Source organism: Erinaceus europaeus, chromosome 16 (assembly GCF_950295315.1).
Source record: "Erinaceus europaeus chromosome 16, mEriEur2.1, whole genome shotgun sequence".
NCBI classification, from domain to species: Eukaryota; Metazoa; Chordata; class Mammalia; order Eulipotyphla; family Erinaceidae; genus Erinaceus; species Erinaceus europaeus.
Window position 1 is genome coordinate 80,181,380 of NC_080177.1, and position 27,986 is coordinate 80,209,365.

Genomic DNA, 27,986 nt, shown 5'->3' on the forward strand with positions numbered 1-27,986 from the left:
AGGTTCAGGCATAGGCCTGAGAATGCGTGCTGGGAATAAGGAGCAAGAGATTTTGGATTGATGCATCACTAACAACAAAGGCAACACTTTACCCCAGTAGAATATACACTTTTAAAATATTTATTTATTTATTCCCTTTTGTTGCCCTTGTTGTTTTATTGTTGCAGTTATTATTGTCGTTGTTGGATAGGACAGAGAGAAACGGAGAGAGGAGGGGAAGACAGAGAGGGGGAGAGCAAGACAGACACCTGCAGACCTGCTTCACCGCCTGTGAAGCGACTCCCCTGCAGGTGGGGAGCGGGGGGCTTGAACCGGGATCCTTAGACATGTCCTTGTGCTTCGCACCACCTGCACTTAACCCGCTGTGCTACCGCCCTATCCAGTTTCGTCTATGAGACACATATGCTGCAGCCTCTTGACAGACAGAGAATCCGGCTCATTCTGTGTTGGCTTCTTCCACATTTCCTTCCATGTATAGAGGAACCATGAATATTTAGAAGAGCAAATATTTCCTACCTGAAAATTACCTGTGTTTCCTTTCTTCTCTCTCTCTCTCTCTCTCTCTCTCTTTCTTTTTAACAAACTAGGAATGGCAGACTATACATAGAATTCAAAGTTCATGAATCAAAAACATGTAAGAGATGGTGCTGGCCCCTCTCTTCACACTCATAACAGTTATTTTGAATTTGTGTGGTTTGCTAAAGAGTTGAGATTGTGAATCTCTAAAGTAACTTTTCTGTGCATCCAGAAAATGGAATCGGGTATTTGATAGAGAGGCAAGGAGGAAGGGAACTGTAGCATTCAATACTTTTCCTGTGTCAGAGTAATAAAATAAAAAATGAAGATGAATGAAATTAGGGGGCTGAGCAGTGGCGCACCAGTTAAGGGGACCCACACAAGGCTCTGGGTTCTACCCTTCACACACACACACCTGCAGGGGAGTCACGTCACAGGCAGTGAAGTCGGTCTGCAGCTGTCTATCTTTCTCTCCCCCTCTCTCTCCATTTCTCTTTCCTATCCAATAAGTGGAAAAAGATGGCTGCTAGGAGCGGTGGATTTGTAGTGCAGAGCACTGAGCCCCAGTGATAACCCTGGAGGCAAATAAATAAATGAATAAACAAACAAACAAACGAATGAATGAATGAATGAAATTGAATAGCAAGTGTCTGAGCCTGAGGGACACAAGCCCCTGGGGTCAGTGACGGGCAGCATTCATGACTGCTGAGTCACTGACAGATCATGTGTTTCCGCAAGTGTCAGGAAGTTTAAGGAGAGTCATGAAAGATGACCGCAACCTCAGGGCTTTCTGAGGAAGATGATGCTTCCTCAGAGCCCCTCTGCCTCTTCTTTATTCCCCCATTAAGCTGAAGTTTCTTTTTTCTCTTTATCTTGATGATGATGATTCTAATAAAATTTTAATTTGGTCTTTGGCCAGGATGTCTGTATAAAAGAAAGATCTTGAATGACTCCCCCTTGGAAAAAATATAGTAATGAAAAAAAAAAAAACTTATAAGATGGCTGGCTACCCTTGAAGAATTCATGTTTTCTTAAATAATTCTCTAAAATGACAAAGACTGTGTTTTATATGGTGATATCTGTGAGAAGTGACATCATCAGTGACCTCTGATCTCCTGTCACCTAGGCCCTTTGGAACTGCAAGAGGTTCATCAACTGGTATTTTTTTTCTCAGCATGTACTGAGATAATAGTGTGGTTTTTGGCTTTGCTTTTATTGATGTGGTGGGCCATATTGATTGATTTATATATATTGTACTAGCCTTCCATTCCTGATAAATCCCACTTGGTTATAATGGTCAATCTTTTTAATATACTGCTGTATCTGGTTGGCTAGGATTTTGTTCAGTATTCTAGCATCTATGTTCACCAGAGATATTGGTTTGTAGTTTTCTTTTTTTGTTGTGTCCCTATCTGCTTTTGGGATCAGGGTGATGTTGTCTTCATAGAAGGTGGAAGGGAGTGTTCCTGTTTCTTCAATATTTTGGAAGAGCTTTATTTATTTATTTACTCACTTATTATTGGATAGAGACAGAGAGATATTGAGAGGGGAAGGGGAAGTAGAGAGGAAGAGAGACAAAGAGATATCTGAAGCACTGTTTCACCACTTGTAAAGCTTCCCCCTCAAGGTGGGGACCAGGGGCTTGAACCTGGGTTCTTGCACCACCGCCTGGCCCCTGGAAGAGCTTTAAAAGTAGAAATTTTAATGGGTACTAACTCTTTCTTGAAGGTTTTGTAGAATTCATTTGTAAAGCCATCTGGTCCTGGACTTTTATTGTTGGGAAGGTTCTTGATAACTGTTTCCACTTCTTTGGCTGTGATTGCTCTGTTTATCTGTTGTAATTCCTCCTGCTGCAGTTTTGGAAGGGTATGTGTTTCTAGACACTCGTCCATTTTATCCAGGTTCTCTAACTTGCTGGCATATACTTACTTGTTTATAGAAGCTTCTCATGGTACTTTGGATATCTAACATTTCCCCTCCAGCACATTTAACCCAACTCTGATTCAGTATAGGAAGGAGTCTGATTTTTTGGAATCTGACTCAGCTCAGACTCAGCATGGTGTATATAGGAAGACATTTCCAGAGTGGAGGCCTTGCCATAGCTTGTCTTAGACTGAGAGAGCTAGAAAGACACATCCAACTGCTCGTAGGACTCTCCAGAATTTGGAGGGGACACAAACATAACATTAGTACCTGCCTCATGGAGTTGTAATGAGAGTTCACTGGGATGTGTTGAAAGCACTTAGCACGGTGTCTGGCACATAGAGAGCACTTGACAAATGCTGGTTGTAAAGAAGCCAGAGACACTCAGAGGTGACAGTGGATGACAGACATCATTACCTCCTTCAGTTGAATTGAGCAACAATTTCTATTATATCATTGGGAAGATTGTATGCAGCAGTGTGGACTGGGAGGCTGAAACCACCTCAGTTCAAATCTCACCTCGATTATATTAGCTGTGTTGCCTTCTGCAAGGAACCTAGCCTCACTGTACATGAGTTTTGTAATCACTACAAGAAAAATGAACACAATAGTAGTTCCTACCCTGTTGGAGTTTGGAGATTTGATGAGTTAATGAGTGTCAAGTATTTGAAGCATATCAAATGACATATCAGCTGTTATTATTGTTCAATGATGTGTGGTTTAGGGCATATGGGGATTTTCGTCTTTGAGGTCCTTCTTAATTTAGGAGGGCCAGGTCGTGGCACACCTGGTTAAGTACACACACTACAGTGCAAAATCTTCACCCAGATTCAAGCCCCTGGTCCCCACCTGCAAGGAGAAAGCTTCATGAGTGGTGAAGCAAGGCTCAGGTGTCTGTCCACCCCCCCAATTTCCCTCTTGTCTCTATCTAATAATAAATACATCATGTTTTTTAAAAAGAGACCCTTCTTTTTTAAATGTTTTTATTTATTTATTATTGGAGACAGAAGGAATTGAGAAGGGAGGGAGAGACAGAGAGGGAGAGAGACAGAGAGATACCTGCAGCCCTGCTCCACTGCCCGTGAAGCTTTCCCCCTCTGTAGGTGGGGACCAGGGGCTTGGGCTTGCAACCTTGCACACTTGTGTGCACTTAACCAGGTATGCTACCGCCTGCCCCAAAAGAGATCTTTCTTAATTTCATAAATCAGACTGAGATTAAAGTAGGATTTGCTTATATGTCAGCCTTCCTTATAGGACAGTGACTTTGGAAAATGTGAAGAAGAAAAAAAACCCACCAAACTTTTATTTATCTCTGAGTAGCACAGCACCTTATTATGCTGACTGGTGTTTACTAGATGCTAAATATATGTTGTAGGGATTCAGTCAACAGGGTGGGGGGTGGGTTGGGGGGCAGTGCGGATGCAGATGTGAACGTCAAGATCTGAGAAGGAGCCTCACCTCATCAGTCACCAAGCCAAACTACAGGCGTTGTTTTCCATGAGTGACCCAGTCACTCGTTCACCTTCAGTGTCAACACCAAAAGTCCAAGGAAATGACTGGGAAGAGGAAACTGTGATCTTCTAGTGTGTTTTTAGTGACTAAAACTCCTCCTACTAACACTGACATTTTCTTACGATTTTATTTTTATGTTTTGTTGTGGTGTGCATGGAAAATAGGGTGTCGATTCATTCCTGTTTCTGAGAGTTCAGGAGATGCTGTCACAGTCAGGCATTTGTAAGCTATGAACGAGGCCATGAGAGTTTCTGTGTAATTATTTCTCAGCACAGGCGACCTGTTCTTGAGGTAAAAAATATGCATTCATTCAGGTTCATAACTCCTTCAGCCCCTAAAGCCTATCAGATACTTTGCTCATAGCAGCTCAGTTGCCATTTATAAATTTAATTGAATGCCTGGACTCCAGGAGAGCATTTGTATTTTACAATCTATATCTATTCCTCTATCACCTGACTTATACAAAGCATGTGACCTTCCCTGTATTTGTCCCCCATTCTTTTAAAAATTTATTTAATAATGATCAACAAGACTGTAGGATAAGAGGGGTAACTCCACATAATTCCCACCACCATACTTCCGTATCCCATCACTTTCATTGGAAGTTTCCCTATTCTTTATCCTTCTGGGAGCATGGACCCAAGTGTTGGGAAATTGTGCAGATGCGGTCACATCCACTATGTTGTCCCCTCAGGGTATCTTCAATTCCCGCGAGAGTTGAAACGATATTCCTGGAGTGCCTTTCCCAACCAATCCTGTCTTGACTCGTCACTTCCGGTTTTTGCCTTATAAAGCCCTCCAGCTTCCGCCTCTCTCTCTCTTGCCCACTTTTCACCTCAGTGACTGAATGCAGGGAAGGGTGCTGCCCATAGCAAAAGGAGGCCATTTTGCTAGCTCCACGTGGCCTGAACTGCTGCTCTCTCACCCAACTCTGAGGTGCCCCCGTGCATAAAGATTTGTGTTCCCTCTCCGCTCCGGATCTCCTCTCTCTCCTCCATATCGCAGCCCGACACCCAAGATCTTTATGGAGAGCAGAAAGTGGGAGGTCTGGCTTCTGTAATTGCTTCTCCAGTGAACATGGGCATTTGCAGGTCAATCCACACTCCCAGCCCATTTCTATTTTCCCCTAGTGGGGCAGGGCTTTGGGGAGGTGAGGTTCCAGGGTATATTGGTGAGGTCATCTCACCAATCAGGAAAGTCAGGATGGCATCATGGTAGCACCTGTAACTTGGTGGCTGAAAAGCATTAAGATATAAAACAGGACAAAATGTTTAATAATTAGGAACTTAAAGGCAAGAATATAGCAGGTGAAATTTGGGATCTTCACTTTGGAAAAAGCTAGGAAGTCTATTTTAGGTATATTCAAAAGGCTCAAAACTTTACTAATTTTTGCTTGAACCTGACAGCTAACATGCAAAGATATTGTCTGGACTGATGGTGTCAGAGTTGAAAATAGGACTAGAAAGCTGGATCAGGACAGAGAGTAGCTCCCACATATGGAAAAAGCATATAAATACTATTAACGGTAAGCCCGGCAAACGCTAGAAGAAGAAGAACGGTAAACCCCATTGATCTGATCTGGTGTCCATATTCAGCACAGGAGCCTGTGTAGCCTCTGCATCCCTGTAGGTCTGAGCTTGCACTCCGTGATCATAGCAAGGAACATTCTAGGCTGCACTAATTTCAGGACCCATCTTGCTCAAGTGGTAGAGTATGTTGACCCAGCCTCCCTCCAGAGAGTGGGGCAGTCCCTACTATTGTTGTTCTACATTGAGGACAAGGTCCTGGAGAGGCCCACAAGAGGGTCCACTATGTTGTTCCTGATGGAGATGACCAGTGGCAGTGGAGAGAGGGATCTGTTAGAGGTGTAGACCCAACTTGTCTATATGGGAATCCCAGGAATCCCTGACTGTGGTCCCAGATGATGAGGTGGCCTGCTAGTGACTGAAAGAGCCATCATGAAAGTATGCAGGTCTCTTGCCCTTATCCAGCTTTTGTAGTCCTTACTTTGTCTGACAAGTTAGCCTTGGAGTGATTGAGGGAAGTGAAACAGGAAGTAGATGAGGAAGGTATCCAGGTCTAAGTAGAAACTATTTGATTAAGTACTTTATGGTACTTAATTTAAAAAGTCTTTTTTTTTTTTAAGGTCTTTCTACTTGCTTGCTGCATTTATTGATTCACTGCAAACTACTGTGAACTTTTGCTTTAAGGTTTCTATTTCCCCTTAACTTATGGATACATGTGCACATGTGCTCTCTCTCATGGGCTCTGGTCTCTGTCTAGGTTCTGTGGCTTTGTTAGAAGTACACCACCCAAAATGGAATTGAGGAGTCCTATAAGCAAGCTAGGAAAGGTCTCATTAAAGTAATGGAGCTGAAGGTTGACCACCCCATGCCTGGCGTCTCTGGACACACTCCAAAGTGAAACGTGTCAAGGTGGTACTGGTTGAGATCAGCAGATGCAGTCTCAATGGGTCTGGATTGAGAGAAGCATGAAGGAAAATGAGCCACACCCCAGAGTTTCCAGGACTGGGAGAAATATGGGTTTTATAGAGAATGGGGAAGGTTCTTGCTGTCTTAAGAGTTTATGAAGGTGATAGATAGTTATTGTTATAACCAAGTTATTTGGGAACTTGGTTTACTTTTAAAATCCCATCATTAGGATTTGCTGTATCATACAAGACCTCACCATTATTTATGCCATTTAATGCTATTTACAAATGCCTGTACCTTATATACTAACAAGAGCAGATATAAAATAAATAGAATTGTAAATGATAGGGGAGACATCACAACAGACATCACAGAAACTCAAAATATTATGTGAAGCTTCTATGAACAGCTATATGCCACCAAGCTAGAGAACCTGGGAGAAATGGAAGAATTCCTAGAAACATAAAGCCGAGCCAGGAAGAACTAGAAAACCTAAAAATGGACCAATCACAGACAAAGAATAAAAGCAGTTATCAATAACCTTCCCAACAAAAGAAGCTAGGACCAGATGGCTTTACAATTGAATTCTACAAAACCTTCAGGAAACAGTTAATACCTCTACTTTTAAAATTCTCCCCAAAGACTGAAGACACAAGAATACTTCCTTCCACCTTCTATGACTCCAACGTCCCCCATTCTGGTACCTGACACCACTACAGCTCTTTGCTTCTCATTTGGAAAACAGAATTCTACAAATCCTTGACTTTGGAAGATTTAATTTTCTGGCCCAAGGTGTAGGTCCTTAATTTCTCATATAAATCTATTCCTCCTCCTCCTCCTCCTCCTCCTCCTCCTCCTCCTCCTCCTCCTCCTCCTCCTTTTCCTTTCCCTTCCCCAGGCACAGCTCAGCTCAGCTCTGGTTTATGGTAGTGCACTCGATTGAACCTGAGACTGGAGCCTCAAGCATGAGAGTCTCTTTGCATAACCATTATGCTATCCCTCCTGCCTTTCAACTCCATTTCTTCTATTCCTCATGAAATATTTTTTAAGTCCCCACTAGGCATATTGAAATTCCAGAAAATAATTTTTGTTCCTCTCTCAATTAATTTCAAGTTCCTGAACACCACATAACCTTTCTCTCTGGAGAAAAGGAGAGAGAGAGGTGGGGAGATGGAGGTGCAGGCTAACTTCTGTCTGATCACTTCGGAGACAAGTTTATTTTAGAAAATTGATTAGACAACATATGAGAAAAAATAGAAATACATTAAGCTTAACTCAATAATGACCAAAAGGATAAAAAGACATGGCAACCACCCACCCATAGGAGTGCTCTTCTCAATCCCTCATAAACTGATCACTACTCTCTTTTAAGATTTTTTTTTTTTTTGCCTCCAGAGTTATCACTGGGGCTCAGTGCCTACATGATGAATCCATTGCTCCTGTGGCCAATTAAAAAAAAATTTTTTTTTGATAGGACAGAAAGAAATTGAGAGAGGAGATGAAGATAGGGAGAGAGACAGATAAACACCTACAGACATATTTCACTGCTTGTGAAGTGTTCCCCGTGCAGGTGGGGAGCCAGGGGCTTGAACCTGGATCCTTGCGAGTCCTTGCACGAGTCCTTGCACTTTGTACTATATGCACTTAACCCAGTGTGCCACCACCTCGCCCCCAAGACGTATTTTGTATGAGAGCAAGAACTCAGCACTATTCAGCTCTGATATATAGTTGCATCAAGGGTTGGACTTGGGACCTCAAAGCCTCAGGCATGAAAGTCTGGTGCATCCAGCCATTTTACTATCTCCTACTTCTGAAACTAGTCTTAATGAAGGGTGTGAGAAAAAGCAACTCTATGGTCACTTTCAGAGAATAGAAGTGAATTTGTGAAACAGAGAGGACTCCCACCCATGTGAGATACCACATCCTTTGGAAAATATTCAGGGTAATATGATCTTATTCAGTATCATTTAATTAAAACAGATTTAGCCATTAGTGTGACTGTTACCAACAGACCCGACAATAGTAAGCATCCGTTGAGCAGTTTGTGGTAAGCAGTTTGTAGGAGAGTGTCTTACTTACTCAGAGATGAGAAAATTGTGACTTAGGAAGGTGATTCTCACAATGTTATCTGTCTTTAAGTGGGAGAGCTGTTACTCAGACATAGGGCAGTCTACCTAGAAGCTGGTTGCTTTTCTCTCCTACACTGTGATATGCTGGGTCTGTTGAAATTAATCATTTTCATATAATGCTTCTGGAATGCCTAGGTATAAATTGGTTAAATGTCACCAGCAAAAAGAACCAACTTTTGAAAGATTCCTCAGTCTAGTTGTCTGAAGATGGAAGCTTAGTCCATGTACCGTTTACCAACTACAAATACAAAGGATGGTTGATTGGGACTTCCCACCCTGCAGGCTCTACAAGTTAGTACAAGGAGAGCCTGGGAAGTGGCATAGTTAATTAAGCATTTGGCCCTCAAGATTGGAGTTCTGGGTTCGGTCCTCAATATTCCAGATGCTTTGGCTCTTTTTTATCCTCTTCTTCCTTCTCCTCCCCCCCTCCCCCACTATAAATAAATAAATCTTACAAAAAAAAAAAAAGAAGTTTGTATGAGGCATTGGGAATAGGGAAGTTACAATTTTTCTGTTGACTGGTGCTATATTAAATCTCTTACTCTTTTCTAAGACTTTAACCTTCTGCCTTCTCAATAGGATTGTATTTTCATTTGGCAGAGAAGAAAGAAATGAATATACCTCCCCCTAGTTAACCCCATAATTCCATTCTTAGCAGTAAGTAAAATAGGGCCTCTGATAACTGCCTCACCCACTACACTGAGTAGTTGGGCAGTGCTTGAACATGGAAATGCAATCCATAAACTGTAAAGGGCTATTCAGAGAGATTTCTTAACCAAAGAGTCCAATTCTTGAGGGGTAGGTTCTTAGAAAGCCAGTTCTTCTACCAGTCTGAGGGAAATGCTGGAAAAAGGGGCCTGGTCAGTCTTTGGAATGGAACGGTAGAAGCCAGCCATGTTGAATCTGAACTTACGAAGGTGTTGGAATCAGAATCAGCCAGATTCCTTTAGACCAGAAATTTGCATAATGAGTCACAGTCACGTCTCCTTCCTGTCTCTGTTCCTTCTTCCTCCTTATGTCTCCCTTTCTGACTTGTGAGAATCATACAAGGGGTGGGGGAGAGGAACATGCTCACGAATCTTTCCACCTATATTGCAGTGACACCACTGCAGACTGGTGAATAAGGCTGCCTGTTCTTTCTTCCCTGTGTACACACTTCCTTGGCTTCATTCAACTTCAGTTTGCCTTTGTGCCAACTTTGTGCATCTGTGTGGAATGTTCCATGGCTCAGGTTAACCTCACTCTGTAGAGTGCTCAAGAAACAGATTGCCTCCGTTGGGCTCACAGGACAGGGAGACTGAGAGAGGCAGAGGCCGTGAATTCTGAGCGACACTTGGTTGTTACAACTGAGAACCAGCTTCAGAGGAAAAAAAGGCCCATGGGCCAATTCACTGAGCAAGGTTTGCAGAAGAGATGGGACCTCAGCTATCTCAAGGTTTGCAGAAGAGATGGGACCTCAGCTATCTCTTGGAAATAAGACTTAAGTGACAGATATGTTGCAGTTCTGTGTTGCTGGCTTTTAAAAATTCTACTTTTTTAAATACATTCTTTAAAATTTTTCTTTATTTGATAGGACAGAGAGAAATTTAGAGGGAAGGGGCACAGAGAGGGAGAGAGACAGAGACATCTGCAGCCCTGCTTCACCACTAGTGAACCTTTCCCCCTGCAGGTGGGGACCAGGGGCTTAAATCTGGGTCCTTGTGCACTGTAATGTGAGCACTGAACTAGGTGTGCCACTGCCTGACCCCTTAAAATAAATTTAAAAAATATATTATCTTTATTTATTTATTTGATAGAGACAGCTAGAACATGAGAGGGAAGAGGGAGGTAGAGAGGGAGAGAGAGACAGAGACAGAGACGTCTACAGCCCTGCTTCAACACTCTCACAAAGCTTTACCTGCAGGTGAAAACCGAGAACTTGAACCTGGGTACTTGTGCACTGTACCATGTGTTCAACCAGGTGAGCCACCACCCGCCCCCCCAAAAAAAAAATTTTAAAGTGCAATCTGCTGAAAGGGCAAGGAGCCCTTTCAAAACTTTCTTTCTTCTCTTACCCAGTGTGGGACCATCAAAATATACTAGCTGAGTGAGGTCATCTCCAGAAAAAGACAAGAGAAAAGATGACAATAACGCTACTGTGAAAAGATATAGACAGGTCGGTGGATACTACCACACCAAAGCTCCCTTCAATGCAGAGGAGTCTGGGCTTGAACTTGCATTACGTACATAGCAAAGCGGCACACTGTATTCCAAAGCGGCATTGCACTGGCCCAAATTGATATTTTTTGAAAAAATTATTTGGTTTATGGGTTAGTTTTGGGTAGAGTATGCATTGACCTTTTTTTTTTAGCTTATTTTTTTTATTTGATAGGACAGAGAGAAATTGAGAGGGAATGAGGAAAGAGAGAGAGACAGACAGACAGACCTTCAGCCCTGCATCACCACTCATGAACCTCCCCCTCCCTACCCTGCAATTGGGGAGGGGAGGGCTTGAACCTGGTACTTGGTAGCATGTACACTTAACTGGGTGTTCTAGCTAGCCCCTGCATTGACTGACGGTATTAAATATTGGTTCTGACTCTAACTAGCTTGATACACTGAAAAGAACATTGGATTTGGAGCTCAAGTGACCTGGATTCAAATCCCTATTCTGCCATTAACCAGCTGTGTGGTGTTAGCAAATTGCTGACATCTTCATATCATTTATTCAAGTAAAGATAATCCTATTTCACCGGGCCATCTCAAGGACAGAACAATGCATAATGTGCAAGGACTAGTTTTAGGAACACTGCACCACTCTGAAGCCAAACAGGAGCCCCACTGCCTGGTGTCTCTCAGAGCTAGACTCTGCCTCACCAGCTGTTTCACAGAGGGAAAACTTGGTTATTGCTATTCTAAAGTGCATGCCTGGTGGAACATTGCTCAAGTTAACCATTCCCCCCTTTCTTTGTTTTAGACAATATTTAAGCAGGTAGGAGGCTGGACTGGAGGTGTTTCAGATTTAACAGAGTTGAAACTCCACTAGATTAAAATTCTTATCTGCTATATGCTTACCTTTCGGTTCCTGATTATTAAACAGTGTGTTCTGCTTTGTATCTTAAAGCTTTTCAGCCACCAAGTTGCAGATGCTACCATGATGCCAACCTGACTTCCCTGGACAGGTGACCTCACCAATGTGTCCAGGAACCTCACCTCTCCAGAACCCTGTCCCACTAGGGAAAGATAGAGACAGGTTGGGAGTATGGGTTGACCTGCCAACACCCATTTCCAGCAGAGAAGCAACTACAGAAGCCAGACCACCTTTTGTACCCCATAAAGATCTTGGGTTCATACTTCCAGAGGGATAAAGAATAGGGAAGCTTCCAATAACTTCAGTGGTGGGAATTAAATGGAATTGTACCCCTCTTATCTCACAATCTTGTCGATCATTATTAAATCACTAATAAAATAAATTAAAATAAAATAAACTATTGTTTGCCCTAGAGGTGAAAGACAAAGGGGAACAAGTATGAGTGTTAGTCTTCAGGCCATTATTAGTCATTTGACCTTCTGGATACAGGTCAGATTCCCATGTGAGGTAGTCCTGTCCCTTTGGGCTAAAGCTTCAGTTCTGTAGTGTAAGATCTCATGATGATCTTGGAGCCTGCCATGTGCAATTCCCAGTTCAGTGCATGCATATAGTTCTGTCCATGATGGAAGGAATGTTAGCTTCCTTCTGCCTCGGTGCAGCTTTTATTTCCCTCACTAGGCTGATTCCATGGTCACCTGGGCCAGTGATGTGTCCAGTGGAGACCGGACTCCATTGTTCCTTTCTTCAACACTCGATGAGTAAGACCAGCCCCCCCATCCCACCGCCCAACACACACATTCAGCAGCACTAAAGAAGCCATTCTTTCTGGGCTGGAGTTTGTTCTGAGCATTTTCCATATTCTTTTTTTTTTTTTTAGTGATTTAATAATGATTGACAAGAGGGGGTACAATTCCATATAATTCCCACCACCAGAGTTCCATATCCCATCCCCTCCACTGGAAGCTTCCCAATGCTTTATCCCTCTTGGAGTTTGGACCAAAATTCTTTATGGGGTGCAGAATGTTGGGAGGCCTGGCTTCTAAAATTGCTTCTCCACTGGACATGGGTGTTGACATCTTCCAAATTCCTTTTTTTTTTTTGTTCCTACCAGAGCACTGCTCATCTCCGGTTTACAGTGGTGCAGGGGATTGAACCTGAGACTTCAGAGCCTCAGACCTGAGTGTCTCTTTGCATAGTCATTATGCTATCTACCCACAGGCATCTTCCAAATTCTAACCAGCAATATGACATCCTCCAGCCAGCTCCATTTGAATCTCTTGAAGTGATTGGCTGGAAAAGCCACATGAAGAAGACTTCAGGAACGGAGGCTGTGTGTGGGACTAGGCTAGTGGGGCAAGCAAGCTATTCTGTGCGCGGCCTATTCTAATACCCCTCCTACCTCCTTATTGTATCTCCTCAGCATAGTCAAGGCTCCCCCCATGGCACCAGCTCACTGGAAACACTGCAGCCAGACCCACTAATCTTCATGGATGAGCTCCATCCTTCTTTTCAGTCTCTTCTCCCCCACTCTCTCTCTACCATCACCATCACCATAGCAACACAGCAGTATTAAAAAAAAAGAGAGAGAGAGAGAGAGAGAGAGAGAGTTAAGGCATCTAAATATAGTATGAATCTCAACCCTTCCAGCGTGGAGCCTAAAACCCAGGGAGTAACAGCTAGAAATATCCAAAGGATGAGTGGCAGCCAGAGGGAAAGATGAGCCAAGGAAGGGCCCCAGAGAAAGGAAGGGACAGGAAGAAGCCATCATTCACTGGACCTGGTGCCTGTGTCCCCACACCACCCATATAGGATGCTCCTCTTTCCATGCGACTTCTAGAGAGGTAGCTCAGGAGGTTAGGAACTTGGCCAAGGTCACACGGCTGCAGGTATTAGAGTTCACATTTTACAGACACCTCTCGGACCCCACAGTTATGTGTATATTCTGTTATAGCACACACAAAGGTGCGGATGAGAGGGTTTGCTGGAAACATTGATCATTCTGAGAAGGTCAGATAAACGGGCTGAGCCAATGTTCAGCTGAAAGTTTGCCAGTCGGGTGGGAGGCAGGGAGGAGAGGGCAATTTGATGTCTCCTCTCTCTGCCTGCAACCTCTGAGTATTCCTTCAGGGCTGAGGAGATTGAGGGACAGCGTTGGTGATAATGAATTTTTCATGGCACATGATGACACAGAGTGGTAGGGGAGGGCCCTGTGGTGCCCTAAAATGGAACATTTTGAAACCAGTGCCAAAAAGAAAAAAAAGATTAGAATCCTGGAACTAGAGGATGTTTGTGGTCCAGAACATAGTTAATAGTGATGTGCATTTTCAAGTTTGTGTTCTAAACTTAAATGTTTACTTATTTTCACTTAAAAATTTTTTTATTATCTTTATTTATTTATTGGATAAAGACAGCCAGAAATGGAGAAGGAAGGAGGAGGGAGAAAGGGAGGGAGACAGACAGAGAGACACCAGCAGCCCTGCTTCACCACTCACAAAACTTTTCCCCTTGCAGGTGAGGACCAGGGGCTTGAACCCAGGTCTTTGTGCACTGTAGCATGTGCGCTCAACCAGGTGCACCACCACCCAGTCCCCTACACTTAAATGTTTATATACTAAGCTTAGCCTTGGCCATCTGACTACGTGATCAGCACTCTTTGCAGGCCCATTCCCTACCAGATAGCTTCCTATGCAGTTGTAAAATCCATTTGGTCATTATACAAACTTTCCAAAGCCAATAAATAAGCCCAAGTGAAATCTGACAGTGAGGGAATGTACTGTCTTCTTCCTATTTTTTTAAAGTTTTTTTTTTCATCTATTTATTCCCTTTTGTTGCCTTTGTTTTATTGTTGTAGTTACTATTGTTATTGATGTCATCGTTGTTGGATAGGGCAGAGAGAAATGGAGAGAGGAGGGGAAGACAGAGAGAGGGAGAGAAAGACAGACACCTGCAGACCTGCTTCACCACTTGTGAAGTGACTCCCCTGCAGGTGGGGAGCCGGGGGCTCCAACTGGGATCTTTACGCCGGTCCTTGCGCTTTGTGCCATGTGCGCTTAACCCGCTGCGCCACCGCCCGACTCCCCTTCTTTGCATTGCCCCTGGTATCACTACAACTGCACATGTGATATGTAGACAAGGTGAATGAAATCACAGCGTTGGCACAGCCCTGGAAGCACCTGTGAATTAAGCCGAGTGTGGAGGGCGGGGGAGCATGAAAGCTGTGAATTTCTGTGAGTATAAAGCTTTTTCAAGCTACCTGCACGGCAGCAAATATGGGGCTTCTGTATGAATGAGTGGGAATTAGATAATACAGTGTATGTGGAGCCCTTTAGCTCTTTAGAGAAATGCTGTCTAAATACCCAGTGTTCGAATCAAAGATAATGATACACTACTCTATTTATAGTGGCTTTGCTACCTACCTGCCAGCTCTTTCCCAGGGATGTGGTGCAGATGAATGGGCGAGAGCTGGGGAATGAGCTTTGAAATCCTTGATTAGAGGCCCTCCAGGCAGACGTGAGGCTTAAAATGTATTATATCACCGTCACTGTCGCTGTGTTTCCTTTTATCGCCCTAGAGTGTCACTGCCTTCTGTGTAGCTGATGGAATTCACCTGTCTGTTGCATGCCCTGTCATCAGTGGCTCACAGACGTGCAGTAGAAATAAACAAACATTTTCTTTTTAATCCTTGCTGGTGCTTCCCCAGTCCCAAACTGACTTTTTCAGAGAGACCACAGCATCCAAGCTTCCCTCAGTGTCGTGGGGGCCACCGTTAAACCTGGGCTTTGCCACCTGCCAGGTGAATTCTTTTGCCAGCTCAACAGACATTGTTGTTTATTTTGTTCCTAAGTTTGATTTTTGTTTATTGTAGTTTTAAATTTTTATTAGTGATCTAATAATGATGACAAGATTGTAAGATAACAGGGGTACAATTCCACACAGTTCTCACCAGCAGGCTTCTGTGTCCCATCCCCTCCATTGGAAGCTTCCCTATTCTTTATCCCTCTGGGAGTCTGGACCTAAGATCTTTATGGGGATCAGAAGGTGGGAGTTCTGGCTTCTGTAATTGCTTCTCCATTGGATATGGGTGCTGACAGGTGGATCCATACCCCCAGCCTGTTTCTGTCTTTCACTAGTTGGGTAAGGCTCTGGAGAGGTGAAACATCGGGACACATTGGTGAGGTCGTCTGCCCGAGGAAGTCAGGATGGAATCATAGTAGCGTCTGCAACTTGGTGGCTAAAAGGCATTAGGATATAAAGCAACAAATTGTTTAATAAACAAGAACCCAAACATTAAAACATTTTTATTATCTTTATTTATTGGATAGAGACAGCCAGAAGTTGAGAGAGAAAGGAGTGGTAGAGAGGGAGAGAGACAGAGAGACACCTGCAGCATTTCTTTTCCACTCGCAAAGCTTTCCCCCTGCAAGTGGGGACCAGGGGCTCGAACCTGGGTCCTTGCACACTGTAACATGTACGCTCAACCAGGTGCGACACCACCCGGCCCCCGGACAGACATTTTTAACCGAGGGTTGCAGAGAGATTCTGGGTTCCGTCCTGTCAGCCCCATCCTAGCCTTTCTGTTAATCCAAGGTTTCCCATGGTCCCTTTATTTCTAACATGAGGACAAGCATGTGCAAATGCCATGGTGGAAATTATTATTATTGCTGCCAGTGTTATACTGGGCTTGGCACCTGCATGATGACTGTACCGCTCTTGATGGTCATTGTTGAGTAGAGACAGGAATTTCTCCCCTGCAGCCAGGGATCAGGGTCATGCATGGTAGCATATGTGCTCTACCCTCACCCAGCCCCTAGAAATGATTATTGACTGGAAAACTCTGGCCCGAAAAAGTGTTGAGAGGTGGCAGCTGGCTGAAAGGCTGGTGCAGTTGAAGGGGAAATAGTCTCTGTCCTCTTCCTTACCCAGCCCGGAGAGTAAGGGAGCACAGCTGAGAAACCATTGAAATGGGTGGGAAACTGACTGGGACTTGGGTTTAGGTCAGAAGAGTGTGTGTGGCTGGGGATTTGCCAGTCAACAGTAGTAGCCAGGGCCTGGCTAGATGGAAGTGAGTTTAAGTGCTGTCTCAGATCAAGTCTGGCAGGTGGTGCCCTAGATAAAGGGTTGGGCTCTCAACATGAGGTGCCGAGTTCGATCCCTAGAAGCACATGTACCCAGGTAAGGCTCTGGTGCTCTCTCTCTCTCTCTCCTCTCTCTCTCTCTCTCCCTCTCTCTCCTCTCTCTCTCTCTCCCTCTCTCTCTCCCTCTCTCTCCTCTCTCTCCCTCTCTCTCCTCTCTCTCTCCTCTCTCTCTCTCTCCCTCTCTCTCCTCTCTCTCTCCTCTCTCTCTCTCTCCTCTCTCTCTCTCCTCCTCTCTCTCCTCTCTCTCTCCTCCTCTCTCTCCTCTCTCTCTCCTCTCTCTCTCTCTCTCCTCTCTCTCCTCACTCTCTCCTCTCTCTCTCCTCTCTCTCTCCTCACTCTCTCCTCTCTCTCTCCTCTCTCTCTCCTCTCTCTCTCTCCTCTCTCTCTCTCTCCTCTCTCTCTCCTCTCTCTCTCCTCTCTCTCCTCTCTCTCTCCTCTCCTCTCTCTCTCTCTCTCTCCTCTTTCTCCTCTCCTCTCTCTCCTCTCTCTCTCTCCTCTCTCTCTCCTCTCTCTCCTTTCTCTCTCCTCTCTCTCTCCTCTCTCTCCTCTCTCTCTCCTCTCTCTCTCCTCTCTCTCTCTCCTCTCTCTCTCCTCTCTCTCTCCTCTCCTCTCTCTCTCTCTCCTCTTTCTCCTCTCCTCTCTCTCCTCTCTCCTCTCCTCTCTCCTCTCCTCTCTCCCTCTCCTCTCCTCTCCTCTCTCTCCTCTGTCTCTCTCTCCTCTCTCTCCTCTCCTCTCTCTCCTCTCTCCTCTCCTCTCCTCTCCTCTCCTCTCCTCTGTCTCTCTCTCCTCTCTCTCCTCTCTCTCTCTCTCCTCTCTCTCTCTCTCCTCTCTCTCTCTCTCCTCTCTCTCCTCTCTCTCTCCTCTCCTCTTCTCTTCTCTTCTCTTCTCTTCTCTTCTCTCTCTCTCTCTCCTCTCTCTCCTGTCCCTTTCATTAATAAATAAAATCTTAAATAAGTAAATAAATGCTACCTCTACCACCTTCATCTCTCCTGGAGAACTTCTGAAGCTCAGAATCTCTAGTAGGGTAAGTTGATGTCATGGCTTCTTTCACACACAGCCCCATGGAAATTAAACGGAATTTTTCAAGATTGTTCTTTGGACACTAACAAGATTAAAAGGTGTACATGAGCTGCCTCTGCAGTGCCGCCAGCACCTCACCCCTCACCTCACGTCCACACTGAGCTCCACTGAGGAGAACACTAATACTGGTAATAGGAAAGTTACTCTCTGACAGATGTGCCTGACTTTAGAGCAGCCATTCCAGGGGAAAGTTGACCCCCATTTCCACACAGACTTCCTAAGGTGGGGTAACACAGTGACATAAAAATAAAGGGAGTCGGGCGGTAGCACAGCGGGTTAAGCGCAGGTGGCGCAAAGCACAAGGACCGGCATAAGGATCCCGGTTTGAACCCCGGCTCCCCACCTGCAGGGGAGTCGCTTCACAGGCGGTGAAGCAGGTCTGCAGGTGTCTATCTTTCTCTCCCCCTCTCTGTCTTCCCCTCCTCTCTCTGTTTCTCTCTGTCCTATCCAACAGCGACGACAACAACAATAATAACTACAACAATAAAACAACAAGGGCAACAAAAGGGAATAAATAAATAAAATAAAATATTAAAAAAAATAAATAAGGAGCAATGAAGCAGCCTCTCCCGACAGACCCTTTTCCTGGTCTGCACGTCTTCCTCAAGCCAGCCCCGGCATGGAGTGCAGACGGTACCCTGCCTGCTGCCAGAGCGATGCTTGTCATGTCCCCACCTCTTCTCTTCTCCCCCAGAAACGAGGGCAAGGGTAATCATTTCATCGGTGGCAACGATAACTTCAGCAACAGGCTGTTATGAGACCAAATGGCATTTATGGCTGCTTCTTGCCTGCCAGTCACTGTGTTACAAGCTTTATCTGCACTGTTCCACTTAACCCTCTCAAGAGCCCCCAGAGGCAGTCTTATTATTGTGCTTACTTGTAGACAAGGAAACCAAGGTTCACAGAGATCTCTTTTTTAGGGCTCAGTCTCTCTCTCTCTTTTTAAATACATAGTTTTAAAATTTTTATTGATTTAATTATGAATGACAGTCCATTGGATAAGAGAGGTATTTTCCTGTTCTTTATCCCTCTGGGAATAGGACCCAGGATCTTGATGGGGTGCAGAAGGTAGGAGGTCTGCCTTCTGTAATTGCTTCTCTGTTGGACATGAACATTGGCAGATGGATCCATCCATTCCTCCAGCCTCTTTCTTCCTTTCTTTAGATTTTTTTTTAATTTTAATATTTATTTATTTTCCCTTTTGTTGCCCCTTTTTTAAAATTGTTGTTGTAGTTACTATTGTAGTTGTTATTGATGCCATCATTGTTGGGTAGGACAGAGAGAAATGGAGAGAGGAAGGGAAGACAGAGAGGGGGAGAGAAAGATAGGCACCTGCAGACCTGCTTCAACCGTTTGTGAAGCGACCCCCCCCCCCCCCCGTCAGTGGGGAGCCAGGGGCTCAAACCAGGATCCTTATACTGGTCCTTGCACTTCACACCATGTGTGCTTAACCTGCTGTGCTACCGGCTGACTCCCTTCCCCAGCCTGTTTCTGTCTTTCCCTACTGTGGCAGAGCTCTGGAGAGGTGAGTTTCCGGGACACATCACTGAAATCGTCTGACCAGGGAAGTCAGGTTGGCATCATGGTAGCATCTGCAACTTGGTGGCTGAAAAGCATTAAGATATAAAGCAGAGCAAATTGTTTAATAATCAGGAACCTAAAGGCAAGAATATTACAGATGACATTTGTGATCTCCATTTTGGAAAAAGCTAGGAAGTCTATTTTAGGTATATTTCAAGTGGGCCCATGACCTTACTAATTCTTGCTTGAGCCCAACAGCTAACATGCACGTATTGTCTGGGGAGATGATGTCAGAGTTGGACATAAGACTAGAAAGCTGGTTCAGGACAGAAAGTCCCAAATATGGGGAAAGTATATAAATGCCATTAACTGTAAACCCCATCGATCTGATCTGGGGCCCATATTCAGCACAGGTGCCGGGATAGCCTGAGGGTGCTTCTTCCCGAGCACGTGCTCTCTGGGTCGGAGAGAACTCGACTGGAGCCAACCTAGGCTGCTGCGTGGGAGAGGGATCAGGAACTCGTGTCGCAGGAGAGAGACTCTGGGACTTACAGAGCCGGAAGGCAATCCAATGTGTGTTTAATCAGAAAAGAAGATTCTTTTATACATCCCAAGAAGGAAGTGGTAGAGTGTGACTAGGAGAGGGGGTGGAGCAAAAACAGAGTGCGAACCAGTGGGATTAAACCAGTGCCCTGCAGGCAGGGCGGGTCTCAGGTAAAACAGTGATTATGTAAATAGACCACAGCATTAAGCAATGGAGCAGGGGGGAGCTAGAGTACTGCCCAACACACAGGAGCCTGTGTAACCTCTGCATCCCTGTAGGTCTGAGCTTGTATTCTGTGGTCAAAGCTAGAAACATTCTAGGCTGCACTCATTACAGGACCATCTTCCCTGATTGGCAGAGTATGTTGACCCAGCCTCACTTTGGAGAGTGGGGCAGTCCTTACTATTGTTGTTCCACATTGAAGGCAAGGTCCTGGAGAGGCTGCGTCCAGGATGTTGTTCCTGATGGAGATGACCAGTGATGGAGAGAGGGATCTGTTAGGGGTCTAGGCCCATCATATCTATGTGAGAATCCCAGGATTCCCTGAGTAGGGCCCTAGATATTATTGAATAGATACAGAGAGAGATTGAGAGAGGGAGAGAGACAGAGAGACACCTGCAGCCCTGTTTCACCACTTGTGAAGCTTTCCCCCTGCAGGTGGGGACCGGGGGCTTGAACCTGCGTCCTTGCGCACTGTAATATGAGTGCTTAACCAGGTGCGCCACCTCCTGGCCCCTAGGGCCCAGTTTCTTCACCACTAGATGATAGAATGGGTTATTGTTTTCATGGCTTCAGCCACAGATAGAGGAACATGCAACAACATGCTTAACTCAAGTCGTAACTGAATCTCTGAGTTGAAAGCAAGAGTTCTAAGCAATCAACTCCATTCATGATTTTTTTTTTGAAGACCAGAGAATGACCTTTAGATTTGTTTGCAAAAAGGCAAAAAGGAATTAAATTTTTTTAAAGATTTATTATGTTACACATGAGAAAGAGGGGGCTTGACATGAGGCCAGTGGGGGCAGGGTCAGTAGCTGGGCAGTGGAAGGAGGGGACACACCAGAGCCCCATTCCAGGCCATGCGGGGCTGGGAAGCCAGCAGGACCCCAGGCGCATAAGTCGATTCACTCCCAGTTGGGTCGCTTCCCCGAATGCATACATGATCTTCTCTTTTTCGTTTGTTTTAGTTCTTTATTTTTATTTGATTTGCTAGTGTAGAGAGAAGTTGAGTGGGGAAAGGGGAAACTGAGAGGGAAAGAGAAAGAAAGAAAGATACCTACAGCTCTGCTTCACTACTTGTGAAGCTACTACCCCTGCAGGTGGGGACTAAGGGCTGGAACCCGGGTCCTTATATATGGCGACATGTGCTCTCCAACGAACGTGTCACTGCGTGCCAGTCCCTGTAACGTGATCTTTCCAGAAAAATACCCTAACAACAGTGATCTGAAGGGAGTAAGCTGGGCAAGACTGAAGTCAGGGAAGCCAGCCTTAGGCGTGCCACCGCCTTCCTACAGTAGAATGTCCTGTTATGTGTTAAGTACGGACACTACAGTCAGCCCCCCACCCCCAGAATCACTCTGGCTCCCCTGGTAGTGCAGGCAGACCTCAGAAATATGTTGGATTCTGTTCCACACTGCCAGGGTAAGGTGAATATCACAATAAAATGAATCACAAAAAATCTGGCTTCCCACTTCACGTCGGATCACACTATCCCACAGGCTATTAAACATACAATAGCATCACGTCTGCATTGTGTTCAGACCTCAATTAAATCCGACCCAGACATGAAGCAATGAATGCTGTTACATAAACAGTGTCAATAGACTTCAATGTGCTTTTAAAAACCCCAAAACTCAATAGCCATAAGGCGCAATAAAATGAGGCCTTCATGTGCTTATTTCTCGTTCCTTCATTGAACACATGGTCTGCTAAGGTGCTCATAAACAAAGACAGTCATAGAATCCTAGTTTCTGCTCTCAGGGAAACTTGTATTCTGGTGAGGGGACAGATAAGTAAGTAAACTGGGTACAGGGCTGAGGAGGTATGCCGCTGTTATACATAGGACTTGCCTATCAGAGGCCTCTCGCTTAATCCCCCGCACCACCAAAAGTCAGAGCTGAACAGTATTCTAGTAGAATGGAAAGGATAAGGAAATGAATACAAGAAAGGAAGAAAACAGGGCGGCTCTGGGAGAGCAGCTGCAGAGCTGGCCCAGCTGGTGAGTCAGGAAGACTATACACTGAGATGTCTACCAAGGGCTTGGTCACAAGGCTCTGCAGGAGGGAAGTTCCAGGCAGGTGAAACAGCGACTGAGGTGTCTTGAAGCCTGAATGAGGATGCATGTGAGGGAAAAAGCAGAGTCAAGTCAAGCATAGCTAGTGCTGCTTGGGTGGAGGGAGAGTAGTTAAGCAGGTTGGAGGCAACCAAAATGGAGATTTGGGGCTAGGTGGCGGCACACCTGGTTGAGTACACATGTTGAGTACACATGTTGAGTACACATGTTGAGTACACCTGGTTGAGTACACCTGTTGAGTACACCTGTTCCAATGTGCAAGGACAAGGTTTCGAGCCTTCCATCCCCATCTACAGGGGGAAAGCTTCAGCGTTCCATGTCTCTCTTCCTCTCTAATGTGTGCTTAACCAGGTGTGCCACCACCTGGCCCTGTCTCTCCCTCTCGATATCTGACTATCAAATAAATAAAGATAATATATATTTTTAAAATTTTGAACTTTGCAGGTGTGAGCAGCTTCCTTTTTTAAATTTGATCATGTATATATGGAGAGAGAGGCAGAAAGAGAGCGAGAGAGAGAGAAAGATTCACCCCTCTGGTAAAAGAGAGAGAGATACCACAGCATGAAAGCTTCCTTTAGTGAGATGGGGACAAAGCTTGAGCCTGGGTTCCACGTGGCAGATCAGCTCACTACTGGGAAAAGCTTTTTGAAAAATTTCTTTATTGGGGGATTAATGTTTTACAGTCGCCAGTAGACATAATACTTTGTACATGCATAACATTTCCCAGTTTTCCACATAACAATTCAACCCCTACTAGGTCCTCTGCCATCATTTTCCAGAACCTGAACCACCCCCACACCCATCCACACCAGAATCTTTTAATTTGGTGCAATACACCAAATCCAGTCCACGTTCTCCTTAGCGTTTTCTCTTCTGATCTTGTTTTCAACTTCTATGAACATAAATATACATGAATCTTTTTGGACGGGTGTGTTGGGTTCCTTAGGATATATCCCCAGGAGGGGAATTGCAGGGTCATAGGGTAGGTCCATTTCTAGCCTTCTGAGAGTTCTCCAGACTGCTCTCCACAGAGGTTGGACCCATTGACATTCCCACCAGCAGTGCAGGAGGGTTCCTTTGACCCCACACCCTCTCCAGTATTTGCTGCTGTTACCTTTTCTGATGTATGACATTCTCACAGGAGTAAAGTGGTATCTCATTGTTGTCTTTATTTGCATTTCTCTGACAATCAGAGACTTGGAGCATTTTTTCACTTTTGTTGGCCTTTTGTTTCTTCTCTGTGGTGAATATCCTGTTTATGTCCTCTCCCCATTTTTGGATGGGGTCATTTGGCAAGCTCTTTATATATTTTGGTTATTAGCCCCTTGTCTGATGTATGGCATGTAAAGATCTTCTCCCATTCTGTGAGGGGTCTCTTGGTTTGGGTAGTGGTTTCTTTTGCTGTGCCAAGCTTTTTAATTTGATGTAGTCCCATAGGTTTATGCTTGCCTTAGTCTTCTTTGTAATCGGATTTGTTTCATTGAAGATGTCTTTAAAATTTATATGAAAAAGAGTTCTGCCAATATTTTCTTCTAAGTATTTGATAGTTTCTGGACTAACATCCAAGTCCTTGATCCACTTGGACTTTACTTTTGTTTTTGGTGAAATATAGTGGTTCAGTTTCATTCTTGTGCATGTTTCAACCCATTTTTTTCCAACACCATTTGTTGAAAAGACTCTCCTTTCCCTATTTAGTAGTCTGGGCACCTTAATCAAAGATCAGATGTCCACAGGTGTGGGGGCTTACTTCTGGCCTCTCAATTCTACTCTACTGGTCATTGTGTCTGTTCCTGTGACCAGCTTCTTAGTGAGGCTCTGGAGCCAGCAGCATCAGTGTCTCCTAGGGACTTGTGTGGAATGCGCATTCCCAGGTCCTGTTCAGACCCATAGAAGAATTTTGTCTTGCCAGTTCCTCTCCCTGATGGTGTGTATGCTCCAGTGTCAGAGCTCTTGGGCTCCATCAGATAGTTTTCTTTTTATCATTGAAATGGAAATCTCCTCAAGGGCTAAGGAAGGGAGGGGGTTCTATGTTAAGGTGTGTTTTTAAGAAAATTTACAAAGTGCAAGGCTGTGAAGAGAATGGCTGGTAACAGGGCAAGGATGGTGAGATGGGCCTTGCTGCAAGTCCTGGGGGAATGTGGCAGTGATTAAAGCAGGGTGATGTGGCAGAAAGGAGAGGTGGCCCAAGCCAGGAAGGCAGAAACTGGAACCACAGAACTGGCTGCCATCTGTCTAGAGCACAATTCAAAGCAGTGTCCTCAGAGGAGACATTCCACCCTCCCTGTTGTCTATAAATAGAGCTCAGTGGAAACCCAGCCTGGTGCAGGCCTTGGACAGGCACATAAGACTGGAGCTGATTCTCCTGGAGGGCAGAGGCTTCCGCTGGTACAGAGCCACCAGCTGGGGGAGCAGGGGGGCAGGGGTGGGTGGTAGGGAGCACAGTAAAGGAAGGGATTTGGAAAGGCTGAACAAGTTTACTGGCTTCCTGAGAGACTTAAGGGGTTAAAATAGGAGAATTGTTTACCTTGCAACACACACACACACACACACACACACACACACACACACACACACAGCTGAGTGACACCTGCCCTTTCCAAATGCATGGGTCTGTTTTGTCACTCATTTCACTACCCACAAAACTCTCAAGAGGGGCCGGGTGTTAAGCACACGTTATAATGCGCCAAGACCCCAGTCCCACCTGCAGGGCAAAAGCTCGGAGAGCGATGAAGAATATTGCAGGTATCTCTCTCTCCTATCACCCCATTCCCTCTCGATTTTTGACTTTCCCTATCCAATAAATAAATAAAGATAATAGTAAAAACGAACAAACACACACAAAAAAAAAACCTCTCAAGAGAGAAATAAAGCTTCTCGGCCTCCTCATCTAGGATCAGAGAAGGTTGCAGGTAAGTATCCACAACACTCACTTTTTTCCCCACTCCATCAAACAGCAAGACTGCAAATGGCCTCTGGGGGGAATTCGGTTGAGGGTGGGACAAGGTGGTTACTTATGCAAGTGCAGGGTGGGGTTTTGTCTTTGTTTAAAATTTAGGTATTTATCTCACACCTGAGAGAAACACAAAGCAGAACTTGCACTGGGTTTGGTGTATTGCACCAAAGTAAAGGACTTTGGGGTGGGGGGGAGCGTTCAAGTCCTGGGACATGATGGTGGAGGAGGACCTGGGTGGGTATAGAGTGTTATGTGGAAAACTGAGAAATGTTACACATGTACCAACTACTGTATTTTACTGTCAACTGTAAACCACTAACCCCCAATAAAGAAATATATATACATATATATACTAGATAATAAAAAGTAATAGTATCTCTCAAGAAATTCCATATGAAGCAGCCAGGAATTGTATCAGGCAATACACGATTAATTCAGTGCAACACTCAGAACCTAGGACACTGGCACACATTGGATGTTTCAGGTCGAGGTGACACCTCAGCTCTGTTTAATGAGGCAAGGAGGATGTGGACCTGTGGAGGAACGTCCAGGCTGCCCCCACTCCTCAGCAGGGCTTCTAGGGTCTGATGCCCTGGATCTGGCTCCTCTCAGACCCTCGTGTGTAGACCTCCACCAGTCATTCGTCTTCAGGCATGAACGTTGCTAATGCTATCCCCTTGAAGTTATTTTATTTTATTTATTTTTTGAGAGCACTGCTCAGCTCTGGCTTATGGTGGTGCTGGGGAATGTACCTGGGACCTTGGAGCTTCAGGCATGAAAGCTGTTTGCATAAGCATGATGCTTTGTATCTTCCCCAGCCCTTCCTAAAGATTTGATAGAATGAGAGAGACTACTCCAGGGAGTCCTGGGCCCTAGGCCAGAAAGCCACATCCACTGGGAGTTTACTAGGAATGCAGACTCTCAGGCACCATCCCCAAACCGCAGAATCAGAATCTATATTTTCACAAGATCTCCGGAGGGTGAGGGTGGGGAGGGGAAGGGATCTGATGCACATTGAAGGTTGAGAAGCTCTGTTTGCAGGGGACACTGACATACTTATTTTCAAGAGAATATCAGCTAGAACTTCTTAAGGCTTTTCTGGAGACAAGAAGCCTCTTCTCCAGAGGGTAGTGGGGCAAGAGGAGCATCAGGGTTGGGCCGTCAAAGGTGTGACTGATTGGAAGGTAGAAGGGGCTTTCCCACCCTTAAAAGGCGCCTGGCAGAGGCAGAGCTGGGGGGCTGCTGGCCTCCAACCAGGGAGATGAGGAAGACTGAGGGAAAAGCCCAGCAGAGACGGGAGGCTTCCAGAGCTCCCACAGAAAAGCTGTCGGCTCAGCCGTCAGCTCTGTCCTGCAGCCCCAGGTCAGAGGAGCTCTGTGAACATTCGCTGGCCTGAAGCAGCCTGGGTAAATTTAGAAATGATGAAAAGAAACTCTGCTTGCTATGATGAAGACTTTCAGTAGGGATTGGGGTGGAAGAGGTCACCCAGTCAGTGATTATTTAGAGATGATTTCTAGCAAGAAAAAGCTTGGGGGGAGCCACGCTGCCCATAAATGCAGGACAGACAGAGGCAAGTCCACTGTTACCTGCTGGGGCCCCTGAAATTTAATGGGAGAATTCCCTGGGGCCACCCCCAGTTTGAGAACAACTCAGAGTTTACCCACCTGCTTGTACAGAATAAACTGTAGGAGCGATAGGAGTGATGTGAGGCATATGATCAAACCCCAGCTCTGATGCTGGCTGACTGCAAAGCTCTGGGCCAGTTACCTGGCCTGTCTCGCTGAATGATCAGTTTCTTCTTTTCTCTTTTCTTTCTTTCTTTCCTTCTTTCTTTCTTTCTTTCTTTCTTTCTTTCTTTCTTTCTTCCTTTCTTTCTTTTCTATTTTTTTTTTCATCTTTAAAATGGTAGTAATGTCACCAATGTTACACAGCTGGAGTAAGGGTAAAAAAAAGGGGAGGGGGTCGGGCGTTGGCGCAGTGGGTTAAGCGCATGTGGCGTAAAGCGCAGGGACCAGCGTAAGGATCCCGGTTCAAGCCCCCGGCTCCCCACCTGCAGGGGAGTCGCTTCACAGGCGGTGAAGCAGGTCTGCAGGTGTCTGTCTTTCCTCCCCCTCTTTGTCTTCCCCTCCTCTCTCCATTTCTCTCTGTCCTAACGAACAACATCAACAATGGCAATAATAATAACCACAACGAGGCTACAACAACAAGGGGAAAAAATGGCCTCCAGGAGTGGTGGATTCATGGTGCAGGCACCGAGCCCAGCAATAACCCTAGAGGGGAAAAAAAGGGGGGGGGGAATCTTCTCATGGAACCGGATACTATGCAAATGTACACATTGTCTTAGAATCCTTCCTTCTTTGTAATTGCTTTTTATTTTTTATTACCTTTATTAATTGGATAGAACAGCCAGAAATCGAGAGGGAAGAGGGGAGAGAGAGCAAGAGACCTGCAACACTGTTTCACTACTCAAAAAGCTTTCCCCCAGCAGGTAGGGACCAGGGGCTTGAACCCTGGTCCTTGCACATTATAGCATATGCGCTCAACCAGGGGTGCCACCTCCCGGCCCTGAATCCTTCCTTCTTTGTATAAACTGAAACTTGCAACCCATGTGTTTGTGGGACAGAGTGCTGAACTTATAAGCATAACGTCCTTAGTTTGATCCCAGGCACTGCCTATGACAGAATGATTCTCTGGTTCTCTGAGAAATAAACAGATGAAGTGAAACTCAGAGTTCCTCTTCCAGTTTAGAACTCATCCATTCAGCCAATAAATCTCCTTCCTCCCTTTTCATCTAAAAGGAACTCAGTAGGTGAAGGGTAATTTTCCCTTTGCAGTGCACCGAGGACCAGAGGTCCAGTCGAATTGGGTAGCCTCCATG

General features: G+C 45.2%; 1 protein-coding gene and 2 long non-coding RNA genes across 10 annotated transcripts in view; 1 reads left to right on the top strand and 2 right to left on the bottom strand.

The window, feature by feature from the left end:
- The window catches only part of LOC132533504 (uncharacterized), a 189,343-nt gene that overhangs the window by 124,372 nt on the left and 36,985 nt on the right, over positions 1-27,986 (bottom strand). The gene's annotated exons all lie outside the window — the stretch shown is intronic.
- SLC8A3 (solute carrier family 8 member A3) overlaps positions 1-27,986 on the top strand; it is a 162,574-nt gene that overhangs the window by 105,748 nt on the left and 28,840 nt on the right. The window lies entirely within an intron of this gene.
- LOC132533502 (uncharacterized) lies at positions 15,423-18,525 on the bottom strand. Its single transcript, XR_009545393.1, has 2 exons — positions 18,376-18,525; positions 15,423-15,813 (listed from the first exon to the last, which is right to left on the bottom strand). It is a non-coding gene; the product is annotated as an uncharacterized LOC132533502 (long non-coding RNA).